Source organism: Coregonus clupeaformis, chromosome 30, assembly GCF_020615455.1.
Source record: "Coregonus clupeaformis isolate EN_2021a chromosome 30, ASM2061545v1, whole genome shotgun sequence".
In the NCBI taxonomy this organism is placed as follows: domain Eukaryota; kingdom Metazoa; phylum Chordata; class Actinopteri; order Salmoniformes; family Salmonidae; genus Coregonus; species Coregonus clupeaformis.
In genome coordinates, this window is record NC_059221.1 from 14,889,895 (window position 1) to 14,904,870 (window position 14,976).

Here is a 14,976-nt window from a genome sequence, read left to right on the forward strand (position 1 = left end):
GGATGAGACCCAATTTGATTATTTTTTAAGAAAATGGCGGCTGTTTGTTTTGCGGCAATCTGTTTGAAATGGTGGCGCATATTTTTTTTTTTTTACTATTTTTTTGTCTCTTTCTGTGCATCCCAACAAAAAATGTGTGTGTCATGTGTGGCACAAACTGGTTGAATCAACGTTGTTTCCACGTAATTTCAATGAAATTACGTTGAACTAACGTGGAATAGACGTTGGATTGACGTCTGTGTCCAGTGGGAGGTTACAATAGAGTGTGTGCTCTTGTCTGTGTGGTATCTTGTCTAGTAGTCTGGTGTAAGCACAGGTATGTGTGAAAGTGTTTACTTGCATGTGTTTTCCTGAGGTCATCAGGTCATCCAGTAGGTTGACCTCTGGTATGTCTCCTTCTAAAGGGTCAGAGAGTTTAGATTAGGTTAGGGTAGAAAACAAATGTATATTTTCCCCAATATTAGATGTCTGTATATGTAATGTATCTGTGCTATTATACAGGCACATGACATGTATATGTTCCCTTCAGGTGTATTTTACTATACAAATTAGTTTATTATCACATTTCTATAGACCAAAAGTAACATTTTATAAGCAATAAAGTGGATTTCGTTAGAGAAAATAAAAGTGCAATTTGTAAAGGTAAATCTGAAATCTGTCCTTTACCCTCAGCTCCGCTGCCAATAAGCAGATCCACTATGAGACAATGCCCAGTGGAGTATCTCAACACCATGAGTCTAACAGCAGCCCCTAGTGGCCTCCATCTCTAACAACACTTTGAACCCTGCAGAGCCAAACAAATGTCAACAACCAACCACCAATACTATCAATCCTCATTCTTATCATTGTATCTAGGAAATAAAATCTCTTATTTCAAGCTCTGTCTATTTATCAGAAAATTTACTCTCAATGTTTTCAAACAAATGTCATAATTTCATAGTTTGTGCGTGTGCATGTGCGTGTGTGAGATAAGTGAATCCTGGAGTCAGTCAGTGCTGCTGTCAACCATCCACACACTAGGGAGCCTAGAGGGAAGCAGCGTCACTGCAGAAGTGTGTGTGTGTGTGTGTGTGTGTGTGTGCAGAGTGTATTTGTTTTACCACCTCACACATGCTCAGGGCACAACACACGCAGCCTTCTCGCCTCTAGCCTCTCGACAAAGCGGCAACATTCTTTTTCATTTGTGTGTCTTCCAGATGTCTTGTCCTCTCTGTCACCCCTTCCTTCCCCGCTCCGTTACCCCCCTTCCCTCCTCCTCATCCTCCTCCACCACACACACACACACACACACACACACAATCCGCCACCACCCCGCCCTGAGAATTGTCACAGCCACTAACCGTATCAGCAGCACTGCTAGATTGGAAATAATACAAGAGCTCTCCCTCCATCAATAGAGAGATGGGCAGAGAGAGGGGAAGAGAGAGAGAGAGAGAGAGAGAGAGAGAGAGAGAGAGAGAGAGAGAGAGAGAGAGAGAGAGAGAGAGAGAGAGAGAGAGAGAGAGACAAAGAGAAATAATTAAGTAATGTATAGGTTAGGTACTACAGTGCTGTTTTGGCCACACTGTCAAGGTCAAAATGAACAGCCTTGATGGACTGCAAGGTCTCAGCAGTATACCTTTTGGTCTTTGTTCTACTTCTGGCTGCAGGTGTGCTGAAATTAGCTGTATCCCAGGGATTTCTATGAAATGCCTAATTTTGGTATTTTTGCATCTAAACTCCTACCGAGCAGAGAGCTGTAACACACTGGCCGTGTTAAAGCACCTGTAAAATGGGCCTATATAGGGAAACCCTCAGGGGGGTGGTAGGTAGCTAGCTATGAGACATAATGTGGTCTGTAGCAGCAAGCTGAAGGATGGGCTTGGAGGCTGTGCAGGTGTGCTAGCTTAGCTAGGTGTTTTGTACATCATATTATGAGTCCTTCTGAACCACATTACAAAGTGATTCCTTTATAAATGCACATGCACAGAATTAAACACAACACCTCTATATTCCCCTGTTGGATGCACTTGCATGCTGACTAATAGGAATAGCCTTGTAATAGTAAACACATATTATGTGTCATACGTCCAGTGTTTTATGGCATGGTTCATTCTCAGGTTGGCTTACCACTCTCTCCGTCTTCCCATCTGTTGATGTGGCTCTCTATCTCTCCTCTCTCCCACTTTCTCCTCCCTTTCTATCTGTCTATTTCTTCTCCTCCTATCTGTCCACCCTTGCATCTGTACATCAGGACCCCCACGTGCAAGGCTGCACATCTCTCCTTCTCCTTCTGCCACTCCCCATCCCTTTCTCCCCTCCTCTCTCTCTCTCTCTCTCCTCTTCCTCCTCCTGCTCGCTCTCCCTCTCTCTCTCTCTTCTCCTCTCTCTCTCTTTCTCTCTCTCTGCTGTGCTGTCTGAGTAATAGCCTTCCCCTCCTGGTGAACTCGGCTGATAATCCTGGGGAAGCAGTAAGAGCTCATTGATCAGCCTTGCCGACAGGCCCTCAAGCCCCAGCACAGAAACAACAAGCTTACAACATAACATACACACTGCTACAGGCTCTGCATGTATTGCATACGTGTGTGTGTGTGTGTGTGTGTGTGTGTGTGTGTGTGTGTGTGTGTGTGTGTGTGTGTGTGTGTGTGTGGGAGTTGAATCACATTGCATACATAAGTCTACTGATGTCTATGTTTGTAGTGCTTGTTTAATGTAACATGTCATCTGCAGGTCAGTAGACTACCGTAAGTCTACTGATGTCTATCTTTGTACTGTAGTCAAGTGCATGTTTAGTATTGTATGTCATCTACGGAGGTTAAAGGCAGGTTAATGCCTACCTTAAAGGAGCAATCTGCGATTGCTACATACATTTTTGGACTTTTAAATGAATGATACAGTGCCTTGCAAAAGTATTTATCCCCCTTGGCGTTTTTCCTATTTTGTTGCATCACAACCTGCAATTTAAATTGATTTTTATTTGGATTTCATGTAATGGACATACACAAAATAGTCCAAATTGGTGAAGTGAAATGAAAAATATTACTTGTTTCTAAGAATTCAAAAAAATAAATAACGGAAAAGTGATGCGTGCATATGTATTCACCCCCTTTGCTATGAAGCCCCTAAATAAGATCTGGTGCAACCAATAACCTTCAGAAGTCACATAATTAGTTACATAAAGTCCACCTATGTGCAATCTAAGTGTCACATGATCTGTCACATGATCTCAGTATATATACACCTGTTCTGAAAGGCCCCAGAGTCTGCAACACCACTAAGCAAGGGGCATCACCAAGCAAGCGGCACCATGAAGACTAAGGAGCTCTCCAAACAGGTCAGGGACAAAGTTGTGGAGAAGTACAGATCAGGGTTGGGTTATAAAAAAATATCTGAAACGTTGAACATCCCACGGAGCACCATTAAATCCATTATTAAAAAATTGAAAGAATATGGCACCACAACAAACCTGCCAAGAGAGGACTGGTGGAGTTATGTCGCACATGCAGCTAACAAAAACGTCTGCTCTACCCAAAATGTCTGCTCTACCCAAAATTACATCAAATAATTGCAGAATTAACGCAAAAATGGAAGAAGAGGGGGGGAAAGTAAGGAACTTGTCTGTCGGCCTTGCATTAAAGAACATAATTGGTTAAAGAAAACTGTGATAAACAAAAAAATATACCAGTTTCATTTAAGGACCAAAGGATTGACAGCAGTCCCATATAGATTGCAAAATAGTTGGGAAGAGATTTTTGACGTACCGATCCCATGGCATAGTGTTTATGAATTGATATGCAAAACGACGCCGGATTCAAAGCTCAGAATTTTTCAATTTAAATTATTACATAAAATTATTGCTACCAATAGAATGTTATTAGCAATAGAATGTTCTGCAGATTTTGCTGCGAAGAGACAGAATAATTAGATCATTTGTTTTGGTACTGTCCATTTGTAGCTTGTTTCTGGACACAGGTCCAGGAATGGCTAAAGGATTGCAATATTTACCTGGAGCTAACCCTGCACATAGCATTACTGGGTGATCTGAAAAGTAATAGTCAATCGATCAATAATATAATAATACCTTTAGCAAAAATGTATATTTTCAATTTACAACCTGTAGAAACAATGAGAATAGAAAGGTTCAGAACTTTTGTAAAATATCACAGTACAGTTGAAAAATATATGGCAAATAGAAATCCAATATGGATGGTGTTAAGAGATAGATGGGTGGTGTTGAATGGAGTTGAAGGATGGGACTAATAACAACTAACAACAACTAATAACAACAAGATAACTAATAATGTAAGCATAGTGTGTCCATAATAAGTATATAGGTTATAGGTTGAGAGCTTTTGTGAAAGAGCACAGTTAGAAAGATATGGCATATACAGTGGGGAGAACAAGTATTAACGGGCGGCAGGTAGCTTAGTGGTTAAGAGCGTTGTGCCAGTAACCGAAAGGTTGCTGGTTCTAATCCCTGAGCCGACTAGGTGAAAAATCTGTCGATGTGCCCTTAAGCAAGGCACTTAACCCTAATTGCTCATGTAAGTCGCTCTGGGATAAGAGCGTCTGATGAATGAAATGTAAATGTATTTGATACACTGCCGATTTTGCAGGTTTTCCTACTTACAAAGCATGTAGAGGTCTGTAATTTTTATCATAGGTACACTTTAACTGTGAGAGACTAAAACAAAAATCCAGAAAATCACATTGTATGATTTTTAAGTAGTTATTTTGCATCTTATTACATGACATAAGTATTTGATACATCAGAAAAGCACAACTTAATATTTGGTACAGAAACCTTTGTTTCCAATTACAGTGATCATACGTTTCCTGTAGGTCTTGACCAGGTTTGCACACACTGCAGCAGGGATTTTGGCCCACTCCTCCATACAGACCTTCTCCAGATCCTTCAGGTTTCGGGGCTGTCGCTGGGCAATACGGACTTTCAGCTCCCTCCAAAGATTTTCTATTGGGTTCAGGTCTGGAGACTGGCTAGGCCACTCCAGGACCATGAGATGCTTCTTACGGAGCCACTCCTTAGTTGCCCTGGCTGTGTGTTTCGGGTCGTTGTCATGCTGGAAGACCCAGCCACGACCCATCTTCATTGCTCTTACTGAGGGAAGGAGGTTGTTGGCCAAGATCTCGCGATACATGGCCCCATCCATCCTCCCCTCAATATGGTGCAGTCGTCCTGTCCCCTTTGCAGAAAAGCATCCCAAAGAATGATGTTTCCACCCCCATGCTTCACGGTTGGGATGGTGTTCTTGGGGTTGTACTCATCCTTCTTCTTCCTCCAAACACAGCGATTGGAGTTTAGACCAAAAAGCAATATTTTTGTCTCATCTGACCACATGACCTTCTCCCCTTCCTCCTCTGGATCATCCAGATGGTCATTGGCAAACTTCAGACGGGCCTAGACATGCGCTGGCTTGAGCAGGGGGACCTTGCGTGTGCTGCAGGATTTTAATCTATGACGGCGTAGTGTGTTACTAATGGTTTTCTTTGAGACTGTGGTCCCAGCTCTCTTCAGGTCATTGACCAGGTCCTGCCGTGTAGTTCTGGGCTGATCCCTCACCTTCCTCATGATCATTGATGCCCCACGAGGTGAAATCTTGCATGGAGCCCCAGACCGAGGGTGACCGTCATCTTGAACTTCTTCCATTTTCTAATAATTGCGCCAACAGTTGTTGCCTTCTCACCAAGCTGCTTGCCTATTGTCCTGTTGCCCATCCCAGCCTTGTGCAGGTCTACAATGTTATCCCTGATGTCCTTACACAGCTCTCTGATCTTGGCCATTGTAGAGAGGTTGGAGTCTGTTTGATTGAGTGTGTGGACAGGTGTCTTTTATACAGGTAACGAGTTCAAACAGGTGCAGTTAATACAGGTAATGAGTGGAGAACAGGAGGGCTTCTTAAAGAAAAACTAACAGGTCTGTGAGAGCCGGAATTCTTACTGGTTGGTAGGTGATCAAATACTTTTGTCATGCAATAAAATGCAAATTATTTACTTAAAAATCATGCAATGTGATTTTCTGGATTTTTGTCTTAGATTCCGTCTCTCATAGTTGAAGTGTACCTATGATAAAAAATTACAGACCTCTACATGCTTTGTAAGTAGGAAAACCTGCAAAATCGGCAGTGTATCAAATACTTGTTCTCCCCACTGTAGAAGCAAACCGGATGGACATCACGAAAATGATCGGAGAGGTTGAGGGTAGAGGAAGTTCAGGAGTAAAAACAAACAAAATAGAATTATTGTAAAATTGACTGTGTCCATAAAATGTATATAGTATGTATAAGCTGGAAGTAGAGGCCTAAGCATTGTTGTTCACTAGTTTACTCCAATTAGGGAAGGGGTGGTGGGGTTGGAAAGTAATAAAGGGAATTTTTTTTTTTTTTAAAGGATATGTATATGTATGTGTATATATGTATGTATGTGTAGGTATGTATGTGTGTGTATATATATATATATATATATATATATATATATATATATATATACATATTTGCGAGATAAAAAAACATATGGGGGATTGGAAGTGATGCAGACAATTACATTGATGGAAGTTACAATCTATCTGCAATATTAAAGCTGATCTACCCCCTAAAAAATTTTTTTAAAAAATAAAAAAATTAATAAAAGAGAGGGTCGCCCACCAAAACTCACGAACCAGGCAAGGAGGGCATTAATCAGAGAGGCAACAAAGAGACCAAATATAACCCTGAAGGAGCTGCAAAGCTCCACAGTGGAGATTGGAGTATCTGTCCATAGGACCACTTTAAGCCATACACTCCACAGAGCTGGGCTTTATGGAAGAGTGGCCAGACAAAAGCCATTGCTTAAAGAAAAAAATAAGCAAACACGTTTGGTGTTCGCCAAAAAGCATATGGGAGATTCCCCAAACATATGAAAGAAGGTACTCTGGTCAGATGAGACTAAATTTGAGCTTTTTGGCCCTCAAGGAAAACGCTATGTCTGGCGCAAACCCAACACCTCTCATCACCCCAAGAACACCATCCCCACAGTGAAGCATGGTGGTGGCAGCATCATGCTGTGGGGATGTTTTTCATCGGCAGGGACTGGGAAACTGGTCAGAATTGAAGGAATGATGGATGGCGCTAAATACAGGGAAATTCTTGAGGGAAACCTGTTTCCGTCTTCCAGAGATTTGAGACTGGGACGGAGGTTCACCTTCCAGCAGGACAATGACCCTAAGCATACTGCTAAAGCAACACTTGAGTGGTTTAAGGGGAAAAATGTAAATGCCTTGGAATGGCCTAGTCAAAGCCCAGACCTCAATCCAATTGAGAATCTGTGGTATGACATAAAGATTGCTGTACACCAGCGGAACCCATCCAACTCGAAGGAGCTGGAGCAGTTTTGCCTTGAAGAATGGGCAAAAATCCCAGTGGCTAGATGTGCCAAGCTTATAGAGACATACCCCAAGAGACTTGCAGCTGTAATTGCTGCAAAAGGTGCCTCTACAAAGTATTGACTTTGGGGGGGGGGGGTGAATAGTTATGCACGCTCAAGTTTTCTGTTTTTGTGTCTCATTTCTGGTTTATTTCACACAAAAATATATTTTGAATCTTCAAAGTGGTAGGCATGTTGTGTAAATCAAATGATACAAACCCCAAAAAAATCAATTTTAATTCCAGGTTGTAAGGCAACAAAATAGGAAAAATGCCAAGGGGGGTGAATACTTTGGCAAGCCACTGTATGTAGCCATTTATGCTTGACGAATATAACTTAGAAACTGTCTAACCCCATCAGAACCCAAATATAAACTTGATTTAGGCCCTTGTTTGTAAACAATGCATTTGTAAACAACACTGTAGGCTATAGCCTCAAAACATGGTTAAAATTATCATTTTGATATCATGTATGGTCAGCTCTGTCTATGAATTTGAGAGTGGTTACATTTCCCCATCCCTATCCCTCAGCTGTTTACCAAAACATTGTTTGGGTGTGCGCTTTGTTATTGTTTGAATTGCAGATTGCCCCTTTAAGTATACTAATGTCTACACAGTACTTAGTGTAGGGTCTATGTTTAGTTGTGTATGTCAGTGGCATGCTTAGCATAATGCTGTAGATTCCCCTCTATGTTCATCCCTCCTCCGCACATGATCTCCCCTCTATATTCCTCTCCTGCAGTGACGTGCATGTGTGTGTATCTATGTGCATGCATTTGTGACTACAGGGTTAATGTGTGTATACAGTAAATGCCAGGGTTCCCCAACCCACGGGCCGGATTTGGCCCGTGGGTGGTTTTATTTGGCCCCCCAAGTTTTTTGAGCAAGAAATAAATATATATTCTTTTTTTGTGTGTGGAATTTTTGTTGTACATAAAAGACTGCAAAAAACACCACCAGGAAATCAGCTCTAAGTGATTTTAATTTAAAAAATCTGTTCCCAAGTATTCCCACGCATAATAGAGAGACATGAAGTGATCGTATACAAATGTAAGCATGGTTTGAAATGATTATGTTTTAGTCAAACATTATATCTGTTTGGGCTTCTTGCGGTCAATTTGCAGTCTACAAATGATTTGTAATTATGTTCCGGCCCCCCGACCATCCGCTCAAGAAAAAATTGGCCCCGCGGCTAAATCTAGTTGATGATCCCTGGTATATGCTCTGTGTGTTATGCTGCGTGTCTGAAATTCAGGGACTCGAACACTGGTCCAGCAACAGGCAACACCTTAATCGTTACGCCAACAGATCCTAACCGCTTGACAATGTCACTAGGTGTATGTTAATATCTTCTAGAACCCAGGAAGGAAAAGCTCATGCTAAAGTTAAACCTTTTGGGAGACCCAACCAAATTCATATAGAAATGTCTAAGAAATGGTAGATCTGTTCTATGTGTGCTATTTCTATGCTGACGGTTCTTAAGTTTCATTTTGGGGTCTTTTACTTTCGGTTTTTACACCAGCTTCAAAAAGCTGAAAATACTATATTTTTGGTTATAGAAAATATATTTCACAGCAGTTTAGATGGTACAATGATTCTCTACACAACGACTGCTATTTTTGTCACACAAACTGAAATCAGCAACCAGGAAATGGCAGAGCGATTTCTGCCTATTCCATCTTTAAGGATGGTGACACTTTATGTAGCCTGCAGGTATGATGTTTTATTACTTGTTATAAGCTTGTCTGAGCCTTTAAAATGTCTTGTCATAATAATATGTTATGTTTCTGTGCCACTGGTAGAGCATGGCGTTTGCAACGCCAGGGTTGTGGGTTCGATTCCCACGGGGGGCCAGTATGAAAAATAAAAAAAGGTGACTCTCTAGTGTCTGTATTGGTGTTGCCCGGGATCCTACAACCTTTATAGTGAAATAAATCGTTTTCCATTACAAACCTGTGACACATAATACCTGCAGGCGTTAAAGTATTACCCTGATGATAAAACGCATCTGGGATTAATGAGAGGAAGCTGGATGTAATGACATAAATTAGGCCTATAATGTAGGTATTGTAGGCTACATATACACTGATCTATGCAATCCCATTTGTCTCTTTTTGGACACAACAATAAGCAGCCTTCATGACCGATCAGAGTTAGAAGGCAGACAGAATAGCCAGCTATAGGACTATTGTAAACTGTGATGCTTTTTCACTTAGGGTGTTTCACTTTTCATATTTTATAATGCATTATTTTGGTGCTGGTCTTTTTGTGAGTCGTCTTCTGATGGGATTTTCTCTGCTGCTTTGTTCCTAATGTACTGTACCATGCTGAGTTCATTAGGTCTACGCTGCCTGCAGCGAACACATTTATGTCCCTGTTTTCATTTTCTACATTTCATTTTGCCAGTGATACACCACCGCACTGCCGACAGTGTGCAAAATAAAGCCAAGTCAGTCAGTGGTGGCTCTCTCCTCCTTGTGAGTGAGGCCTGAGGCGACACCTTGTGGGACAAACAGGAAACTGCAACCACAAACTAACTGCCAAGAATTTCCTATGGAAATTCCTGTAAAGACTTACTGACACGTGGTGGGACAAACTCCCACCATTACTGTCTGTTTCCAACCAAATTAATAAAGAAGACAAATCCACCCAGAATGGCGGTCGATGAAGATGCACTATTGAAGGCCCTTGAACACGTGAAGGTCACACTATAAGTCAAGCAAGGACCAATAGATTGAGTCTAACCAAGACAACATGGCATGACCACAAACTGACTAACCCTACATGAAACCTGCAACGGGTATTTGTGGTATCTAGGAGGTATGAGAAGGTGTTTCTAAGTGGTGATTCTTCAAATTCTTTGAGTGTGACTTAATCGGAGGGTGTGTGTGCTTTCTTGCGTGTTTGTGTCTGCCTCCATGTTTGTGTTTTGTATGTGTGTCTGCCACGTGAATGCGTTCTATGTGTGTGCACCCCATGTGCTTACTTGCTTGCATCCTGGTGTCGGTTTGTGTGTTTTGCAAGAGTGAAGTGAAATGCAGTGTGGACATTGACAGATCACAGGCGGTTGTACAATTGCAGGTTGCTGCGCCCTGCTGTCACTGGACTCATCTGTCACTGAGGCAGGTTTAGCTGGGAGGAAGGAGCCTACTCCTCCTCTTCTACTCCTCCTCTTCTACTCCTCCTTTTGTCTGTCTGTCTGTCTGTCTGTCTGTGTGTGTGTGTGTGTGTGTGTGTGTGTGTGTGTGTGTGTGTGTGTGTGTGTGTGTGTGTGTGTGTGTGTGTGTGTGTGTGTGTGTGTGTGTGTGTGTGTGTGTGTGTGTGTGTGTGTGTGTGTGTGTGTGTGTGTGTGTGCGCCAGGGACCAGGCCTGGTCTTGCTCCTGTGGTACCTTTGAATTGTGATCGTTCTCAGTCACTTCTTCAGTGAAATAACACTGTATCAAGACATTGATGAAAGAGAATAGAGAAGAATTGCCAGATGTGTAAGGGAAAGGAGACAATATATTTTATTGGCTTGGCCATGGTGTTGTACTGACTGGGGGATCTTTCTGGAGCTGAACTTGGCACACAGGAGACGACAGACAGAGAGCTGGATCATCTTCAGACGACTGCTTTATCCACCAGCACCTCCTTACAGACACACACACGCACAAGCGCATACACACACACACACACACACACACACATCACTACAGACCCTCCTTAGAAACACAACAACCCCCTCCTCCTCCCCTTCCTCTCTCCCTCTCGGTCTCTCCCTCCCTCCCTCTGCATCCCTCTCTCTCAATTCAATTCAATTCAATTTAAGGGCTTTATTGGCATGGGAAACGTATGTTAACATTGCCAAAGCAAATGAAGTAGATAGTAAACAAAAGTGAAATAAACAATAAATATTAACAGTAAACATTGCACTCAGAAGCTTCAAAAGAATAAAGACATTTCAAATGTCATATTATGTATATATACAGTGTTGTAACAATGTGCCTCTCTAACCCTCTCAAACTACTTTAGCAACGTCGCCCTCTGCAGGTAGTTCAATGTTCTGTTGATCAGCTGAGGACAGAAACAGGAAAAGTCAATTACACCAGTAATTAATCTCTCACAGTCTGACAGGAACACAGCACCAGAGAATGAATATATGACACAATATCATCAATTAAAACATCTCTCTATAACTAGCCTGTCACCTGTTATGATAAATCAGAAGTATAAAAGGAACGTATTTGAACATCTGGAAAGAATGAGATCATTTTGCGTTTAATTTATCACTTTATTGACTCTCTAGTTTAAAGCAACACAAATATGACACAACTTGAAACATTAAATATAATCTGTATGTAATTTGCCTTAAGTGTCAAACACGACTTAACTAAACTGAACAAAAATATAAACGCAACATGTAAAGTGTTGTTCCCATGTTTCATGTGCTGAAATAGAAGATCCCAGAAAATGTCCATATGCACAAAAAGCTTATTTATCTCAAATGGGGTGCACAAATTTGTCTACAGCCCTGGTAGTGAGCATTTCTCATTTGCCAAGATAATCTGGCATATCAAGAAGATGATTAAACGGCATGATCATTACACAGAGGCACCTTATGCTGGGGACAATAAAAGACCACTCTAAAATGTGCAGTTTTGTCTTGTCACACAACACCTTGCCACAGATGTCTCAAGCTTTGAAGGAGCGTGCAATTGGCATGCTGACAGCAGGAATGTCCACCAGAGCTGTTGCCAGAGAATTGAATGTTTATTTCTCTACCATAAGCCGCCTCCAACGTTGTTTTAGAGGATTTGGCAGTACGTCCAACCGGCCTCACAACCGCAGACAATGTGTATGGCGTCGTGTGGGCGAGCGGTTTGATGATGTCAACGTTGTGAACAGAGTGCCCCATAGTGGTGGTGGGGTTATGGGCAGGCATAAGCTACGGACAACAAACACAATTGCATTTTATCGACGGCAATTTGAATGCACAAAAATACCATTACGAGTTCCTGAGGCCCATTGTGAGGCCCATATTTTAAAGGTATCTGTGACCAACAGATGCATATCTGTATTCCCAGTCATGTGAAATCCATAGATTAAGGCCTAATGAATGTATTTCAATTGACTGATTTCCTCATATGAACTGTAACTCAGTAAAATCTTTGAAATTGTTGCACGTTGCGCTTGTATTTTTATTCAGTATAAAAATCAATGCTTGTTTGAAAAGAGAGCTCTACAATTTAAAAATATGATTTAATAAACCTTTTTATAAAAGCTCGACAACATCTCTAGAAGACTCAACAATTACAACTCCTTACTCCCTATAGGCTAGCAGCAGCCGTCTCACTCTGAGGGCTCCATTGCTATTGCAGATGCTTTATGACCGGCAATTTAGACTCAGCTGCTATCTGAGCCATCTCTGGAATGGACACACTAGAATCAAGTGCAATAAAGCACAGAATGCCACATACTGCAGAGAAAGAAGGGGGGGGGGGGGACAAGCTCATCTGGACAGCCATTGACAAAAGGAGCGAGGTGGGGGGTTCCATAAATTCTCACACACACAGAGAGAGAGAGAGAGAGAGAGTGAGAGAGGGAGTGAGAGAAAAACGAAAACAGACAAACACACAGACAAACACACAGACACACACACAGACACACACACACACACACCCTTGCCCCCAGCCAGTTTTCTCAGGCTCCAGGCTAGACAGGCGCAGCGGTTCCAGTATCTCAGAAACGTCCGGCCTCCTGGGCTATTCACGCATGACAGTGTCTAGGATTTACTGAGAATGGTGCGACAAATAAAAAACATCCAGTCAGTGGCAGTCCTGTGGGCGAAATCAGCTCGTTGATGAGAGAGGTCAAAGGAGAATTGCAAGAATCGTGCAAGCTAAAAGGCGAGCCACAAACAGGCAAAAAATGGCGCAGTACAACAGTGGTGTGCAGAACAGCATCTCGTAAAGCACAACTCGTTGGTCCTTGTCACGGATGGGCTATTGCAGCAGACGACCACACCAGGTTCCAAAATGCCACTGGAAGCAACGTCAGCACAATAACTATTCGTCGGGAGCTTTATGAAATGGGTTTCCGTGGCCGAGCAGCCGCACACAAGCCTAAGATCACCATGCGCAATGCCAAGCGTCAGCTGGAGTGGTGTAAAGCTTGCCACCATTGGACTCTGGAGCAGTGGAAACGCGTTCTCTGGCGTGATGAATCATGCTTAACCATCTGGCAGTCCGATGGACGAATCTGTGTTTGGCGGATGCCATGAGAATGCTACCTGCCCCAATGCATAGTGCCAACTGTAAAGTTTGGTGGAGGAGGAATAATGGTCTGGGGCTGTTTTTCATGGTTTGGGCTAGAACCCTTAGCTACAGTGAACGGAAATCTTTAATGCTACAGCATACAATGACATTCTAGACGATTCTGTGCTTCCAACTTTGTGGCAACAGTTTGGGGAAGGCCCTTTCCTGTTTCAGCATGACAATGCCCCTGTGCACAAAGCGAGGTCCATACAGAAATGGTTTGTCGAGATCGGTGTGGAAGAACTTGACTGGCCTGCACAGAGCCTTGACCTCAACCCCATCGAACACCTTTGGGATGAATTGGAACGCCGACTGTGAGCCAGGCCTACTCGCCCAACATCAGTGCCTGACCTCACTAATGCTCTTGGCTGAATGGAAGCAAGTTCCCGCAGCAATGTTCCAATATCTAGTGGAAAGCCTTCCCAGAAAAGTGGAGGCTGTAATAGCAGCAAAGGGGGGACCAACTCCAAATTAATACCCATGATTTTGGAATGAGATGTTCGATGAGCAGGTGTCCACATACTTTTGGTCATGTAGTGTATCTTTATATTCCGGAGTCTGACATCTCTCCTTCTGATATTTCTTAATTTCTTTATTTTTACTTTTTGGATTATGTGTGTATTGTTTTGTATTGCTAGGTATTACTGCACTTTTGGAGCTAGAAACACAAGCATTTCGCTGCACCTACGATAAAACATCTGCAAATCTGTGTACGCAACCAATAAACGTTGATTTGATATGACATGGTATGGTTGCATCATTCAAGATACTCCAGAAGCTACACACTATCTTTATTTCCCGTCTCTCTGCCCCCCTCTCTCCCGTCTCTCTGCCCCCCTCTCTCCCGTCTCTCTGCCCCCCTCTCTCCCGTCTCTCTGCCCCCCCTCTCCCGTCTCTCTGCCCCCTCTCTCCCGTCTCTCTGCCCCCCTCTCTCCCGTCTCTCTGCCCCCCTCTCTCCCGTCTCTCTGCCCCCCTCTCTCCCGTCTCTCTGCCCCCCTCTCTCCCGTCTCTCTGCCCCCCTCCCTCCCTCTCTCTGCCCCCCTCCCCGTCTCTCTGCCCCCTCTCCCCGTCTCTCTGCCCCCCTCTCTCCCGTCTCTCTGCCCCCCTCTCTTTCTCTTCACATACACAAAGTCCTAGTATTTGTGCCAGTGATAGGTAGCTGCTGGGACACAGACATCAGACCCCATGCAGACAGTCCAGAGCTCTGCTGTGTTTGGAGCAGATGTATCACCACTACCTGCCTCCAGCACAACAGATAAGGGCCAAGGTCCCCCTCTCACTGTTT